The sequence below is a fragment of the Aquarana catesbeiana genome, linkage group LG02 (genome assembly GCF_042186555.1).
Source record: "Aquarana catesbeiana isolate 2022-GZ linkage group LG02, ASM4218655v1, whole genome shotgun sequence".
Lineage (NCBI taxonomy): Eukaryota > Metazoa > Chordata > Amphibia > Anura > Ranidae > Aquarana > Aquarana catesbeiana.
This window is the reverse complement of record NC_133325.1, coordinates 561327252-561345829: the sequence shown is the minus strand read 5'-3', so window position 1 is coordinate 561345829 and position 18578 is coordinate 561327252.

Here is an 18578-nt window from a genome sequence, read left to right as displayed (position 1 = left end):
TTCTATTCTGGGCAACCCCGTTACTGCAGAGGGTGCTTTCAGTATGGACATATTCGTGAGTATTGCCCTTCTAAGCATTGCTGTAGAGTGTGCTTGAAGCTGGGACACCATGCAGTGGAGTGCAAGGAAAAAAAATGTGACCTGTGTGGTTCAGGGGAGCATATGGTCAGAAACTGTCTGAAAATAGTGGGGAGGAAGATGTTCTCATATGCGGAGGCTGTGCAGAGATGGCGGTTTACAGGGCAGATGCTAAAAACCCTGCTAGTAGCTCCAAGGAAGGTGTCGGACAGGAACTGCAAGGGAGTATGGGTAAAAGCGGAGTGAATATTATTCTGACAGAGGAGGGGGATAATGAGATGCAGGTTGGTGAGGCGGAGGAAGCTGTGGCGGATGAAGGCAGGGAGGGAGGGAGGTGGGAAGAGTGTGTGAAGAGTTGATCTCTTTGATAAAATAGGTGGAGGCAGAGCAGGAGAGGCAATATGTAGATGAGGATATGGAGGTGCTGGAGGTGAGGAGGAAGGAGGGGTCAGGATCAAAAGACTTTTAAACCGCAACTCAAATACCAGGGCCTGAGGTGGAGCAGGGGAGTGAGGCATGGAGAAAGAAGCCTAAATGGGACTTGTCTCTGAGTTCAAGCCCAGGTTGTGGTGGGTGTGTACTGCCGAGTTTAAGTATTGATTCACAAGTGTCAGATGATTCAAGTGGAGCAACATCACCAATGGGCTTGGTAGGTTCTCCTGCCATACAATATTTGGAGAGTGAATCAGTTGATCTGCTTGTAAAAGGTACAGGGAACGAACCCGGAAAAGAGCTTCCTGATGGAGGGGTTTAGTGTTTTCTGCAGGGTTTTTTTGATCCTTCTCATGGCTTTGTCTATATGTAGTGTAAATGTGTGGTCAATTGGATCTGTCTATCGTCGTGCAGCTGGGAGGAAGTGGTGATAGGAAGAGTTCTGAGTGTAATGTTTACCTACCTGGAAGCATCCTTTAAGTTGGTATGTGTTTATGCACCAGTGCAAAAAACTGCCAGAATGGGTTTGTTGGAAATTTTGAGGCTCCACCTTGTGGGAAAAGGAAAGACCATTGTTGCTGGAGATTTTAATCTTATTAGGACTGCTGAAGATAGAGTAGGCCAAGGTAAAAGCTGGACCGATGTCACCAGCACAACTTTTAATGCAATTTTGCAGAATTTTTGTTTGCTACTATGGAAAAGGTAAAGCCCCAGCAACCTTTTTTTCAGATAAGGGAAGCATGAAATCCCAACTTTATTTTAGGTTCCAGGGCACTGAAGGTCGCAGAGTGGAAGCAATGGGAGGTGTCTTTCTCCGACCACCAGGTTTTGGTGGGAAAGTTTATTTTTGATCAAGATGTCAAGACTGGGAGAGGAATCTGGAAAGTAAATAATCTGCTATTGGAAGACCAAGGGATTTTTTATAAGTTTGCTCTGCAATACAAAGTGGGGTTGGGAAGGAAGGGGGATTTTGAATCCTTTTTCGAGTGGTGGGACTGGCTGAAGGAGCGAATCAAACTCTTCTTTCTTCAAGCAAGTGTGAAGAAGGCAAGGAAAGAGAAACAAGAAGGGAGGGCTCTCCAGCATAGGTTGAGACTCCTGCTTAAATTAAGGCAGGGGAGCTGGGAGTTAGAAGAGGAGATTGGAAAGCTTCGGGAGAATATAAAGAAAGCTTGGGTGATGAGAGGGAAGAAGCTAATCTTCCGAGCTAAAGTCGTTGCTGAGGGATGTTGTATACTAAGCGCAATCTAACAACTTGCCATGCCTTCTAGAGTCGATCGACCTCGAAAAGGCCTACGACAAAGTCTCCCATCAGTTTCTGTTTTAGATTCTGGAGGTCCTAGGGTTTCCTAGAAACTGGTGGTGACAAGAGCTTAATGGAATGAGACAACCAACCCGCATCCCTTTATACATATACAATGGACGATTTTTCCTCTTAAGTGGGATTTTAAAGGGTGGAAGTCTCAAAAAAAGTATAACAAAAAGTATAAAAAATTATCAGAATTTTATTGTATCAAAATTTAAAAGAAAAACATGTGCTAGAATAGAAACAATGGATAAAAGCAACAATGGATGCCAGAATTAACAAATGATGAAAAATACAACCAGGATATACATGACAGGTCGACAGAGCTACACAAAACCCCACAAAGGCTATATCAGCAAGGAGCCAATTGACAGTGCAGGCCCAACGCGTTTCGAGGCTTTATATAAGGATTACGACCTCTTCTTCAGGGGCTAGAGGTAAGGTGTATATCTGTCTGAGAAACATTGTTACAAAAAAAAAATAGTCATTTTAGATAATGACCAATATGTTGCAATTTGCAACAAAATACTATCTAACCAACAATGGTATTCAAAAATTTCATCTAATAAAATCGATAAATTTAATAAAAAATTCTACAGACTGGTAGATGAAGCATATGCCACTGGCGTACTAAGTAAACCAGAATATGACTATGTTAGGATCAATCAATCTCGCACCCCAACATTCTATGCTCTCCCCAAACTTCATAAAGACCTACATAAACCATCGGGAAGACCAATTATTTCTGGTAACGGCTCTCTGACCGAGAATCTAAGTCAATTTATAGAGGGCCATTTACGAGCACACGTATTAAACATACCCAGCTACACGAGAGATACTTTGCATCTCTTGCAAACCATAAATAATATCCAAGTCCCACCTAAATCATTACTGGTAGCGCTGGATGTGGAAGCGCTTTATAGCTCGATACCCCACGACAAAGGGCTGGCATGCATCCGGCATGTGCTGTCATCCGACAGCCATCTTTACGCAAAGAAAAAGAACTTTCTGATTGATGCCCTGGACTTTGTCCTTAATCACAATTACTTTGCGTTCAATGGCAGCTTTTTCCTCCAGGTACAGGGGGTTGCGATGGGGACTTCTTGTGCCCCATCGTATGCCAACCTGTACCTGGGGGAATGGGAAACCATGTTAAAGCAATCCGAATCCACACGCCCATACATGGACAATGTAGTCCTTTGGCATCGATATATTGACGACGTGCTGATTGTATGGGACGGTACTCCAGACAACTTATTGAGATTCCTGCAGGAACTCAACAATAACCCTTTCAATTTAACCTTCACCATGACATTTCACGCATGGGACATAACATTTTTGGACGTTACAATCCACAAACAACAAGACGGTTCACTTCTTAGTTCATTATTCCGCAAACCAACTTCGGGCAACTCCATTCTACATGCCACAAGTTTCCACCCTCAACCTCTGATCCAATCAATCCCTTACAGTCAGTACCTGCGTGTCAGACGTAACTGCACCAGTGACGAAGTCTTTAAAAGAGAGGCCGACTTGCTGATGAGGAGGTTACTGACACGCGGGTACTCAAAAAAATGCCTTAAGAGGGCATACAAACGGGCCTGTCAGAAGACCAGGCATGACCTTATTTTTGGCACAGTATCAAACAGGAAAAAAACGAATCCTATTCGAATAATTACTAAATTTTCAAATCAACATAAAACTGTCAAAAATATAATTGAACGCTACTGGCACGTCTTGAAACTAGACCCTACCATCGGTCCATTTATACAAGATAAACCATCATTTACGTTCAAACGCGCTAGGTCCATTAAGGACAATTTGGTATCGAGCGAATATGTGGGGGGTGGGACAGGAAAGCGAGATCCATGCAAACGCATGGGAACCTTCCGCTGTGGCGGATGCCCTTACTGTCAGTTTATGAATACCAAATCTAATATCAAACTACCCGATGGCAGCAAATATACACCAAAACACTTTGCTAATTGCAAAACAATTGGTGTAATATACTTACTCATGTGTGACTGTGCAAGCTATTATGTCGGTAAAACAAACCAGGAATTCTGGCGGAGGGCCTACCGCCATATAATTTCTATGAAAACGTGTAACCCCAGTTTACCACTGGGCAGACACGTTTCTAATTTTCATTCTGGGGTATTTCCCAAACTGTCTTTTCTGATTCTTGACCGCGTCCATCCAGGGTTACGTGGGGGGGATTGGAACAAAATCCTTCTGCAAAAAGAACAAAAGTGGATTTTTCGCCTTCAGGCCACTAGGGCACCAGGCCTTAACGATACCACGTCCATTAGACCCTTTCTAGAGGGTTTTACTTCGGGGGGGTCTGAGTGGGAACCCCCCGATGTAAATACCCCCCTTTTCCTGTAGAATCAGTGGGAATTGGATAAAGGTGAGCCAATAATAATTTGCAATCGGATGGGGACTGTGTTAGAAAAGAGCCATCATCCTTTTTGTATGTCACTATTAGCGTTCAATTAATTTTTTCCTTCTCCCCCATTTTTTTTTTTTTTTTCACACTCATGCTGGAAAATCTTTTTTTTTTTTTTTTTTTTTTTTTTCCTCCCCTCCTTTTGCAATACATGCTCTCAACCACTAGTTATGTCTGCATTGACATCTTGCTGTTATTGTCCTTCATGTGTGGCTATTCATGGGTCAATGTTGTGTTATTCCACTCTGCCCTGGGGCCTGGGGGGGCGTGTGTGCCGTCGGGGATGCAGGTCTGGGGGCGCCGCTGTGTGTGCGGTCTCGCCTGTCGGCATTCGGATCTGACACTCGGCGCACGGGGGCCGAAGCTGCCACTTTTAGCTGGCAATGCTCGGCCTCCGTATAGACGATCGCTCATGACCGGGATTTGCTTATCCCGTTGTCATGGCGATCTGTGCGCCGCGGGTGCCTGACGGGGACGTCAGTCCCCTCCCAGCACGGGTCATGCTTTCCTTCCAGGGTGTGATACAATCCGCTCTTGGATTGGACTCGTGCGTGGGGCGGGGGGGCTGGTCTGCGTGCCGGGGACTCGGGGGGCGGCTCCTCCTGTCAGCAATGACGCTGCTCCCTGTGGAGTCAGCTGTCTCACATATGCTCCTAATTAGGAACACTATTTAAAACCACACTAAGACTGTCAGCTGATACCCTGGGAGGACACAGAACTGAAAGTGCAGCTGCTATAATATGCTCAAGGTAAAGAACTTAACTCTTTTTGTTATATCCATAATTAAGGCTTACTTGAAACTAATTATGGAGCTGCAGTGTGCATATACACACTGAGCACCAATAGGGCTTATGGAGTTGTAAGATATTTTTACAACCTATGCTCTTTGATACATTTAAGAGCCTTTATTCATTTACCATTGAGACACATACTTTCCCTGTTTATATCACTCTAGCCGCTGAATAAAGACGCTCTTCTGCCATTTTTCCCCCGGAGCGAGGTATCTAAAATCTATCAGCCACTATAGACAACACTGTTGTGTGAATCAGCACAGGGATCAACCCTTCATTATGCACCAATAGGTATGTTCACAGGACTCCTGTGGATGTGTGTTTACAGGAAAAATATTTATTTGAGTAACCCCCCCTTTTTTTTTTTTTTCCTGATGCTGATTCTTAGTATATCCTACACACTGGGGGTGCTGTCAGTTGCTGTTTACCCGCCCGAGAAGTCAAGGCTTAGATAATCCTAGCCTGCGTCAATAGGTAGGTACAACTTTACACTTACTAGAGTCCCCCGTCTTGAACCCATTAGGGGGAACTTCTCATACAGCAAAATAGTAAAATCTTGTCCTGGGACCTGTGTATCCCACACTTATAAATCCTCCCCTTGTCTTCTTGGTTTTTAGCTGACAAAGAGATTTTGATAAAGAGAATTTAAAATACAGCTGAGGGACGTGACGCCCTCTGTATCTGGTCCTGATCTGCTGGCGGTCCTGGTTGCGTGGCGGCGTCGCTGATATTCGGATCTGGGCCCCGGTGGACTACCGTTCTCCCCTTCCCCCTTGTCTGGGGTGGATGCCATACAGTATTGACCCTGCAATAGCATGGTTAGGATACATTTTTTGTAATTACATCACAATCTGATTATGTAAATAGTTGTATATATGCATGATTTTCTGACATTAATATGTTTTTCATTGTGTGTCTTTTTGTCTCTTTTTTTTGTAACAATGTTTCGCAGACAGATATACACCTTACCTCTAGCCCCTGAAGAAGAGGTCATAATCCTTATATAAAGCCTCGAAACGCGTTGGGCCTGCACTGTCAATTGGCTCCTTGCTGATATAGCCTTTGTGGGGTTTTGTGTAGCTCTGTCGACCTGTCATGTATATCCTGGTTGTATTTTTCATCATTTGTTAATTCCATTGTTGCTTTTATCCATTGTTTCTATTCTAGCACATGTTTTTCTTTTAAATTTTGATACAATAAAATTCTGATAATTTTTTATACTTTTTGTTATACTTTTTTTGAGACTTCCACCCTTTAAAATCCCACTTAAGAGGAAAAATCGTCCATTGTCCTAGGGTTTCCGGACCAGCTGATGAAGATTATCAGAGAACTATACAAAGGTGTCTCAAGTCAGGTTTTGATCAACGGTACCCTAGGGGGGAGTATCCCTGTGATGTCTGGTGTTATGCAGGGGTGCCCCCTGTCGCCTTTGATGTTCATCTGCGTGATGGAGCCATTATTGAGTGCAGTGAAGGACAAGGCATTCAAGGGTGTGTTTGTGCCTGGCAGTGGTGGAAGGAGTGTGAAAGTATTAGGGTACATGGATGATGTTGTGTTGGTGGAATGTCTGATGTGCGGTGTGGAAGATTGCAAGTGAGGCTGTTCTGCAGTGTGTCTGGGATGAGTATGAATTGGAGTAAGTGTCAGGTGTGTAGTGTGGGCCGTGAGGTGGAGATGAATGAGGGACGGAGTCAGAAGGTGGAGAGGATGGAGGTGCTGGGTGTGTGTTTTGACAGGGAGTTGAGGGGGAGTCGCAGTTTTCAGAAGGTGACTGAGCGTATGGAGGAAAAGTGAATTGTCCTGCACAGGGAAAGTTCTGAACATCAAGTTAGTGATCCTTCCGATTATGTTGTATGTCTCTGTTGTCTTCCTGCCTCCTGATGGTTGGGCGAGGAAGATGATGAGGCTACTGTTCTTGTTCTTTTGGGGAGGGAGGATGGAGAAGTGTGCAAGGGAGAAGATTACTAAACCAAGGGCCAAAGGTGGCTTCGGACTTCCAAAGATCGGGGACTTTTTGATGCTGCATTACTGGGTGACGTTGATAAGGACCCAGAATCAGGAAGGAGATGATGCAGTACCTTGGAGGAAGATTGTTTACAAGATGGGGACTCTACAGGCGGGCCCTGGAAAAGCCACAGGCATAGGTCGTTCCTCAGTATTTTTTGGTCTTAACCAAGATCTGGGAAGGATGGAGGTTGGGGGGGGGGGGGTCCGGGAAGGATGGAGGTTAGGGGGTCTGGGGAGGGAGGTTGGTGATAAAAAGAAACTTAAAGCTTGGATTGCTGGGGAGATTTTTCCTAATGGGATACAGTACTTAAGAGAGAAAGAAAGTGTGCAAATTTGGAAGCGTATTAACACAAGAGGAGTGACTAACTGCCAAAGGGACATATCCTGGATGACTTTTATGGGTGTCTGATGACCATGAGTTTTCTGAAAAGTAGGGATTTGGTAAGATCAGAGTTGTGTCCAAGGGAGGACTGTGTGTGTGTGTGTGTGTGTGTGGGGGGGGGGGGGGGTGGAGGTCATGTTCCTTGTGTTTTGGAACTGTCTTTGCTAAAGAAGTGCTGGGAAAGTTGAAGGGCTTCCCGAGGAAGGTGGTGGGGGTGGTTTTTGTAAGGATGGAAATGGAGGTTCTGGGTTTGTGGAGACTGGAGAAAAATGCAGCCAGGAAGGCGTGGTGCTTTTCTGTTGCCTACAAGGAAGTAATGTGGGATGTTAGGAATATATGGGTAGGAAGGAAGAGGTTCATTTCTGTAGAAGATGCGGTGAGGTTATTTTTGGCTAGGATGTATATTGTTTATCTTTTTGATGTGAAAGATATGAGGAAGGAAGAAGCTGGGAGATATTGGAAGAGGGATAAGTGGAATGTCTTTTGATATATTTGCATGATTATTAATATGTGCTCTGTATTATTAATTTGTTTGGTCATATGATGTGGAGGAGGCAGTCACTAAGTACTGATAGTATATGTGTGCTGTTGTCCGTTTACTGAATTGACAAAAAAAAAAAAGTGGGGGCGAAGGAACGATATTGTGCCTATTGACAAATGCCCAACTAGGGGATGTTTGTTTGAGGAAAGTCTTGTGCATTTTTTCAATCAAAAGTGGGTTTATGTGGCCATGCTTTCAAATGTTGTGTGTATTGTTCCTGTCTGTCCATGCAAACATGGTTTGGGAGCATGTGCTGACCTTCTACTCTTTGATCTCATTGCTTAATCGTATACACAGAAATACAGCTTCCAGCAGAACATACTCACCAATGTATGTATGTATGTGGATTTGTGTGGTGGGGTGCGGGTGTTATATTTTGAACATGTGGCTTTTTTAATATTATGTTGGAATGCTATGTAAGAATAATGACTGTTAAATATGTTTCTACAATCTTGCAGATAAAAATGTGATGTGTTGCCCGTTATACACTGAATGTAAAGCTGTGTCCACGCTAAGGTTTAGACAAATTTTAGATCGTAAGCTCCTATAAGCAGGGCCCTTAAAACCCAATTGATAACTGCTTTGCTAAATGTAGCACCATATATCCTGTAGAATTTTTTTTGAAGCTAGTAAATGAATGTGCATAATTTTGTTTCTGCTGGCAAAATAAAAGTAAATTATTGAGCTTGTTTGTTGTGTTTTTTTTCTTTTCTTTCTTCTTTTTAATTATTTTTGGGGGTTGTGGTTTTGGGGAAGTGCGAGATCTTTTACATCTTAGGCTGCTTTCACACTAAATAGCGCCTGTAAAGAGCCTCTCCTCTCACTCCAGTGTGAACTGGCCCTGACCCTAGGTTCACACCTATGCATTTTTTAGTGCATTTTGCAGTTTTCAGAAACACACTACAGTCCATTTAACATGGTTTCCTATGGTACTAGTTCACATCTATGTGTTTTGCAGTCAGTGCGTTTTTGGAAATGGTCGGGGACTTTTTTCACGTGATTTGTGAGTAATAGATTTCAATGGAACTGCACCAGAAATGCAACTGTTGTGCCCCCCCCCCCGGGTCTAGTATGGATTCAGAGGGGATCCCCCCATGCCAAAAATGGCGTGGGGTTACCCCCATTACCAGGCCCTTCAAGTCTGGTATAGATATTAATGGGAACCAATTTTAAAAAAATGGCGTGGGGGGTCCCCCCAAAATCCATACCAGACCCTTATCCGAGCATGCAACCTGGCAGGCCGCAGGAAAAGAGGGGGGCAAGAGAGCACCCTCCCTCCTTCTGAACTACACCAGGCCAACATGGGGAGGGTGCTTTGGGGCCCCCCAGAACCCTTGCCCGGTGGTTGTGGGGGTCTGCGGGTGGGGGGCTTATCGGAATCTCTGGAAGCCCCCTTTAATAAGGGGACCCCCAGATCCCGCCCCCCCGTGTGAATGGGTATCGGGTACTTTGTACACATTCACCAAAAAAAGCAGTAAAATGTGACAAAAGACAATAGCCGGTTTTTGACAATTCCTTTATTGTAAAATAGCTCTTCTTCTTTCCCCGCTTCTTTCTCTGGTCTTCTCCATCTTCCTCCAGCTCCGGTCTTTCTCCTCCGCAGCTCCCACCTCCGACTTGCTATGAAAATGAACCTCCTCCGATGCTGTGGCCAGCCAATCTGTCCGCTTCCATGGATTTTGGGGGGACCCCTATGCCATTTTTTCTTTTTAAATTTGGCGTGGAGTTCCCCTTAATATCCATACCAGACTCAAGGGCCTGGTATGGACTCGTGGGGGGAACCTACGCTGGTTTTTTCCTTGATTTTAATTCTATATTGCCGGGAACCGGCAATATATTACAGCCGCGAGCAATTTCACATTAAATTTTTTCCTTCAGAAATGTAATTTTGCTGCGGTACAGTAATAAACACGGGAAAGGTGCGCTACTTTACAGGCATACTATAGACACCCCCCAGGTACGATATTTAAAGGAATTTTTCATTTTTATTGTTTCACTTTAACCACTTCCCGCCTGGCCCATAGCAGAAGACGGCCGGGCAGTGGTTCAGTTATCCTGACTGGGCATCATATGACGTCCAGCAGGATGACCTGCGCCCACGCGCATCGCGGCGATCGGTGTGTCAGTCTGACACACCGCTCCACCGATCTTGGTAAAAAGCCTCCGGCGGAGGCTCTTTACCACGTGATCAGCCATGTCTAATCACGGCTGATCACGATGTCAATAGGAAGAGCCGTTGATCGGCTTTTCCTTACTCGCGTCTGACAGACACGAGTAGAGGAGAGCCGATCAGCGGCTCTCCTGACAGGGGGGGTCTGCGCTGATTGTTTATCAGCACAGCCCCCCCTCAGATGACCACACTGGACCACCAGGGATCGCTACTAGGACCACCAGGGAAGGGGGCAACATGTGGATGGCCAGGTATGTACCCCATGGCCATCCACATGTGCCCAGTCAGTGCCCAATTTGTGCCAATCAGTGCCCACAAATGGGCACTGATTGGCACCATTATATTGCAGTGATGCCCAGCAATGCCACCCTTAGGGGCATCAGTGCCACCCATCAGTGTCCATCGGTGCCACCTATCAGTGCCCACCTATCAGTGCCCATCAGTGCCCATCCGTGCCACCCATAAGTACCCATCAGTGCCACCTATAAGTAACCATCAATGCCACCTATGAGTGGCCATCAGTGCCACCTATCAGTGCCCGTCAGTGCCACCTCATTGGTGCCACCTCATCGGTGCCCATCAGTGCCGCTGTATCAGTGCCCGTCATTGAAGAAGAAAACGTACTTATTTACAAAACAGAAACAAAGAAAAACTTGTTTTTTTAAAAAAAATTTTTATTTGTTGCGCAAAAAATAAAAACCTCAGAGGTGATCAAATACCACCAAAAGAAAGCTCTATTTGTGGGAACAAAATGATAAGAAAATTGTTTAAGTACAGTGTAGCATGACCGCGCAATTGTCAAAATCACTGCTCCCGAAAAAACGGCTGCTTTAAAAACACTTTTTCCAATTGATACATACACTTTTTATGACAAAGAACTTATTATATTATATATAATAATATATTATTATATAAGCCTTCAGTGAGAACTTTGGATTTTGCAGGTTCGAGCCCCATTGACTTCCACTATTCCGCATATGTGATTTTGCCCACAATAGCGCTGCTTTGCATTTACATTAGCGCTCAGTTTCTGAGAGTTGAAGTCTTACTTGGCCTTATTTGGGCACTATTTTCTGGGACTGCAGGATCATTTTTCAGCGCTATAGTAAATGACCCCCACTGACAGTTCAAATATTAACGTTTTCTTCAATTTACTTAGGCAGTAGGAAACTCAAAATGGTATTGGTCAACTGGATCACGGACAAACAACCAGGATTTGGTTGAAGTGATTTTTATAGTGCTTAAACAAATATGCAAATAGACAACATCAATACAGTCAGGGACAGATAACCCGTAAATGCATTCTTCAAAACTATTGAATACTTGTAGATATTACCAATAGTAAGGGGGAGCCCCAGGCCAAACTATCAACCATTAACTCTAATGAGATATCTGACTTAAAGGTAATGGCTTAAGGGCCCTTATAGCAGCGATGTCCCCGTTGCAGATCTGATGTTCTTTACCGGCTTGTTGGAGCTCGTTAACTGTAATCCGATTAGGTGTAGTGGGAACAGTAAATATCTTGTAATGAAAAAGGCTAAAGATGTTTAAGCACAGTGTTCAAATAAATGCAGTAACATATTCCTGGAGTAAAGATGTCTGTGTAAAGTGTCCCAATGTAACTGTGACAAAGAATGGGTAAAGGTCAAGCGATTTGCCCTCTCACCAACGACCAGATTACTCTGATGTCTTCTGGACAGGAACTCATGTAGTGACACTCGTGCAGTGGATCCGCTGTCTCGATCTCCCAACGTGAAGCTTAACACACACCGACTGGCAGGCAACCAGACTGGTGCTGGATGGATGTCAGACGAACAGCAAACAGAGCCAGGCCCCTCATCTGGGTTGGAACGTGGTAGGCCGCAATCCCCCTCTCACAGCAACGGGATGGTGTCCACATGAGGGGATCCAGGAAGCAAAGAGATCTCGGCCTAGTCCACCCTATGCTTTTATAGTCTCTCCCAAAATTCTCTTAGCACTCTGCAGTGCAGCCTGGGAATTGTAGTCCTGTCATCTTAAAAGTCAGTTAGGCTGCTTTGTGCTGGGACGTCATATTCCACACTTCCTTCTGCTGCTCCCCGATTGGCTCTCTGCCTCTGCCAATAGAGAGGCATGGGAAAGAGCAGAGTGGGCGGATGCCTTGTGTGTGAATGTCATTCTGCACACAGGGCAACAAGAGGATGAAAGGTGAAAAGCCTGCGCAGTGGCTGACAGGCACGTCCATACCTGTGTCATTCTCTGCCTGGCAGGGATAACTGGAGCTGCGGGAGCCACGGGTGGCAGAGCAGACCCCCGCTACACATACAATACTTTAGACCCAGTGGCATCATCATTATGTCTGTGTGCTTTTCTATGCAATGCAAGCAGATCATGGCAGGTGGAAGGGGCCAGCAAAGAGCTTTACATAGCTTCTTGAAAACGGGAAGCTGTGTTAATGTACACATGTGATCCTGAGCCTCCCTAATTGAAATAACTGTGAGGCTGGGATCAAAGTGCTAAATGATGCTAAATGTCCTCTAGCCAGGAAATGACAGGATAGACCTCCAGGGGTATATCTGACTTGCTGCAGCTTCCAACGTGCACTGTAAGAATCTTACAGTGTGCAGTGAAAACAGAATAAACAATTTAAGTACAGGAGAATGTACAACTGTGCTGGATGGAAGGTAAGGCTTGGTTCAGCCTCAAGATTTCTGGTTTATTTTTATATTATGTTTGTGTTAACAGAATGTAAAGGAAAAGGGAGAATGGGTTTCAAGGGCCCCGCTTTCCTCATGGGATTGCAGCAGCTGCAGTTTCAAGGCTCCCCTTATAACCTAGGGGCTGTGGAGGGGCCTTGTGACTGTGACACTTGAGGAAGCTTTGAAACCTATTACATGACCCCGTGCAAGGTTTTGGAACCCTTGGGTACAGTATAAAAAGGACTCAGCTCTAGGCATGACGCTAGTCGGCTCAGGAGGTGAGCAGCTGTAGAGCTTGGGCAAAAGAGCTGCTTCTATTGAGTCAATCAGGGGATCAGCATCTGGAGGCGGCGGCGAGGAGACATGCGGTGGCCCAGAAGAGTCCCTGGGAGAAGAAGAGGATCAGGTGGAAGATCCACTTCCAGCGCATCAGCAGGAAACACCTGGAGGAGGAGCCACCGAGGTCATGAAGCCGTCGAAGCAGAGACCACAGCGGCACCTGTACAGCCCAGCGGCTTCCATGGGAAGGAGTGGCAGACTCGCCGGGTGGGGTGACATCCGCGGAGGCAGGGCATACAGCATGAGGAGCCAGAGCTGGCAGCTACAGTGGATTGGTCGCCCGCCTTCATGGCAACAAGTGACACCAGAGAGGCCAGAAGCTGTCCACAGAGCAGCCGCCAGGGAACAATTAAGCACTGACAAGTTGGAGAGGATCTGATTTGCCTAGAAAAGGTCTTCCCAGCCTACTCTCACAGCACCATTACAGCAGGATTCTGATTCCATTACAGCTGCAGGAGTTGGTGAGTCTGCTCAATCTAATTTGCTGTGTTCTCTATCTTCTTCTTTATCTCAACTGTTACATGATCTGTCAGCTTTACAAGGATCTTCTTCTCTCCCCATTCTAACTTAGGGGGATGTGATGGACCCTGTGTGGGTGGGTCCTCCAGATGTTTCTATGCATTCTTCTGTCACCGGTTCATCCTCTGAGAGGTTAGTAGTGGGATCTCATAACACAAAGAGAGAAAGTTTGGTCGGCGGGGCTTTGAATGAGACCAATCACTATCATAAGAATTTTCTCTCTATTTGTTCAAATTTGGGATGGAGGCCAATTATTTATGGTGCCTTGGACCACATCATTCTCTCTCGGATCTCATAATACAGTTTCTTCAGCATCAGCTAATCTTCAGCGTGTGCCAGAGAACTGTTGTAAAGAATCCATACCCTTGTTCTGTCTCCGCTGGGCTTTCATTTGCCTGCTGCCATTAAAGACAAATTTTGGCACAGATAATTTATTGACATTTTGTCTTAGTTGCCATCATGCAAAGAGTTTATTTTTAAATCTGAAAAAACAAAAGCAAATGAGGATAAGAGAAGGTCTGTGGCCTGTTCTTTCTTTCAATTTGGCTTCATGCATTCTATACATATTGTAGTCATTTATGTGAAAAATTTCCAGAGCTCAGCTTTGGACTTGTTCAACACATAGACATCATTTTAGAGGCTTACAAGAATTTTGGTGGACTGGGACGGTTTACCTATGATGAATCATTTAGGCGTAAGCTGTCGGTACATTATGGTCTACAATAGACAATTGCCGCTGAACAGGAGGCGAGGGAGAAGAGGGGGAACCTGGGAGGGGCTGAGTCAGGCCAGGGGGAGGGGCCAAGTGAGACCAGGGAGCGGGACCAGCAGGCACAGGAGCTGGAATGGCACAGATAACGATCTTCAGTGGAAGGTAGGACATAGCTTAGGTGTCTCATTCTATGTGACTGTCCGTGCTCTTACTGTACAGCCTGCTGCAACACATCATAGGGACCTTCCAGAGGTGAATACATGAAGGAAAGATTTGGGACAGTTAAGCTACATAGGGACAGAGCAAAGGAGATGGGGACAAAACAGAATACATTGACAGTACTGACCCTTTCACAAGACAAGCTTCGCAGGTGGATTACAGGCCTGTGTCCACTCAGTTTCTGCACAGAGGACACAGACACAGCCTACTCTGCTGCATAGGATGTCAGATGTAAACAGGCTCTGCTGTCCGTTTACATCTGACTATCCTCCGATCCAGTCCACCTAGATGGAGGGGAACAGATCTGTTTGTTTTTAGGGTCCACCTAAAAAACAGACGGGTGGACCCGATCGGACTGCTGGTGTCAAAGTGCCTAAAGTGCAATGTGATATGGAGAATAATTTATATACAGTATATACATTCCAAAGTGCTAGTGCTTTAAAATGTATGTTTTATGCATATTATTTATACAAAAAGTCCAATAATATTGTGCCTTGATAAACATGTGCAGATCCACTGCAAGCTGTTTGCACCATCTTCGGTGTGCCATCATCATGACAGAGCACACAACATCTTCTTATCAAAAAATGTTACCTCTTAGGCTGGACATTGCACGTGATTCGCACCACATTGCTGTTCACATCACATGCGATGTCTTTGCGATGCGATTTCAGCTATACAAACTGGCTGAAACCTCATCTCATTTGCAACAAAATGGTGCAGGACCCTTTTTTCGGTCCGCACTGGAATCGGATCACATGGGTGCTCACACATGCGATCCAATTTCCGGTATCGTTTCACAGTGCACACTGCATTCTGTGAACCGACTTGGGGGTGTCATTAACGTTACATTGGCACCCACAGTGGTTCGCAGAGAGCAGGGTGAACTGCCTGTGAGTCAGATGCAATGTGGGAACCCGCATAGGAATCGCGTTGGTTTCCACATCACATGAGGGTGAACCCAGCCTCAAACTTTTGCACTATAGTGTACTTTATATTTTGCATATACAGGGTCGTGGGTGCAGAGTAGTTAAAGTTATTGGGCACCAGACACTTCTTATATGCAAAAGAAAGTTTATTTCTCTTAAACTTTTTTGGGGGGAGAGAGGGTTAGGGCCAGGACACCCTTAGGTAGTTGCAAGATTAATTGGCAGACTCTGAGACTTCAATAGGAGGACAGCCATGCAGGGAAAGGCATCCAGCAAGAAACCACATCTGCATGTGCAGGAATGCTGTCTCCTATGGCAACAGTCTTTAACAGTTACTAACACAAAACGTAACAGTCCTTTCACTTCCACTACAATCAATCCTTGTAGTTCTTCAGCCCACTGAGCTCCCAGTCTCTCACTAGACTAGATGATTCACTGCCACTAAATCCCTTGAGCTCCTCCAATCTTCACAGTGGTATCTTCCTCCCCCCGCCTCTCTGCTGGGTCCCTGGGTCCCTAGCTTGGCACTCAAGATACCTCTCAAGCTTTACCCCACTGGCCTGCTTGGTTCCTGGCTTGACACACAAGACTGCTCTGCAAGCATCACCTCCGCTGGCTGGGTCCCTGGCTTGATACCCACTTAAGTTTCCCGATTCTTCATTGTCCCTGGTTGGTGAGAATGCTGCTCCAGTACTTGGTTCAGTTACTCCCTGTGGTCCCTGGTAATAAGGCGAATGGTCCCTTATGGCATCAGCTTCCCCTCTACCTCCGACCACGACAGGTTCAATGGCCAGCTGACCCGTCACTTTTGGTTTGACTGCAAGCCACAGTCCCAACCCTGCGCTGCTCTCTTGCTTCTGAATAGGCCCTCAGACAGCCTAGCAGCCAGATGTGCCCAATCCCCTGCCTAGCAGCCCGGGCAGTACAATACACGCCCACCCAGACAGCTGTCCAGGTGGCACAGAACACTGATCACCTGACTCCACCCAAATATATAGGTTCTCCTAGCAGGCCAAGGGATTAAAGAAAATCCCTGCCCATTGGTTGGGATACCTCATATACCCATAATCTGACCTTGCATTGCCCTTTTCATATCTAATGCCACCAGGTACCTGGCCACCTAGCGGCAAAAGAGAGAAGTGCAGCAATTACAGACTAATGCCGTGTACACACGGGCGGACTTTTCGACTGGACTGGTCCTACAGGACGAATCTGTCGGACAATCCAACCATGTGTGGGCTTCATCGGACCTGCAGCGGACATTTTCGGTCGAAAATCAGACGGACTTTAGATTTGGAACATGTTTCAAATCTTTCCAACAGACTCGAGTCCGGTCGAAAAATCCGCTCGTCTGTATGCTAGTCCGACGGACGAAAACCAACGCTAGGGCAGCTATTGGCTACTGGCTTCCTTATTTTAGTCCGGTTGTACGTCATCACATACGAATCCGTCAGAATTTGGTGTGATCGTATGTAGGCGAGTCCGTTTCGTTCGAAAGTCTGTCGGAAGTTCGTCGAAAGTCCGTCGGACCTTTGATGCCGAAAAGTCCGCCCGTGTCTACACGGCATAAAAGTGAAATCAATTGATCCCTAACAAACGCCAAGGTAGCTATACCTGGCAGGTAAATTTAGGCGCAACCCTGCATAAACACCAGGGTGCTACATCTGTATTGTCACTTTTTGAGTGAAGTGGCTGCAAATATCTGGCAAATGCAAAGCACACATGATCTCGTGTTTACGTTTAAGAGGTAACATTTTTTGATAAGACGTGTGTTCTGTCTTGGTAATGGTGCACCGAAGTTGGTGCAAACAGCTTGCAGTGGATCTGCACATGTTTATCACGGCGCGATATTACTGGACTTTTGTATGAAATTTATATTTTATGCATATTATTTATTGCACTAGCACTTTAGAATGTACCAGGGACGTGCAGTCAGGGGAGGCAGGTGAGGCGGGGCCTTACCTGCCATGCACATTAAAAACATTAATAAATAAAATAATAAAGAAAAAGGGGAACTCTGCAGATTCTGATGAAAGGGCTCATTTAGACAAGCGATGAGTCCCGTTCTCCAAGTAGAGCTGTCTGCTGGAGGGGAGGGGGTGGCGGAAGAATTACGGGGAGGGGGGCACCAACATGCACCTTCGGCTATGTACACAAAAATCCTTGCACCGGCCCTGATCCTGGTAAACATTGTACCGTGGCTAATGCGGTATCCAGACCAGCAGATGGCGATACTAATATTTTATGGTTTTAAAGATGGTTTTCATTTACCTCCCTTTGAGCCCGGGTTCGCACCTATGCGAATTAGATGTGCATTTCCGCACATCTAATTCGCATAGCAGGAGAATGTGACAGGCTCCCTATGGAGCCGGTTCACATATCTCTGGGGCGGCTGCGGTGCGCACTGCACAAAAACGCTGTGCGTCTTTGGCTGTGTTTCATCGCCGAATTCAGGCAAAGAATCGCCCCTTATTCGTCCCTGAAACGGTGAACAGGGACGCACAGCGCTCCTGTGCGGTCCGCAGCGCATTATGGTGTGAACCCGGGCTGAAGGTTCAGACTGCACATTGGAAGATAATTTACCGTCTGTATGAGAGTTATCTTCTGTTGTTAAAGAAAATGTTTTAAAAGGAACTAGAGGAGGGTCGAATTTCAGGTCCTTTTGATTTCCCTCCTTATAATAATTTTAAATTATCTCCTTTAGGAATTTTACCAAAAAAAGAAAAAAAAATGCATGTAGGAGTCATTCATTATCTTTTTTAACAATTTGGAAACTCCCTAAACAAACAAGTACCTGAAGAGTTATGTTCAATGTCCTATGCCTCTTTTGAAGATGCAATATCTATGCTTCCGAAATGAGGACCTTCTGCATTATTGGTGAAGGCAGATGTGAAATCTGCCTATCGCTTGTTACCTTTACATCCGAGTTGTTTCAATATAATGAATTTTCAATTTGAGTGAAAATTTTAATTTGATAGATGTTTATGCTTACCATGGGGTGTCCGCTGTTATTTTTTATTTTGAAGCAT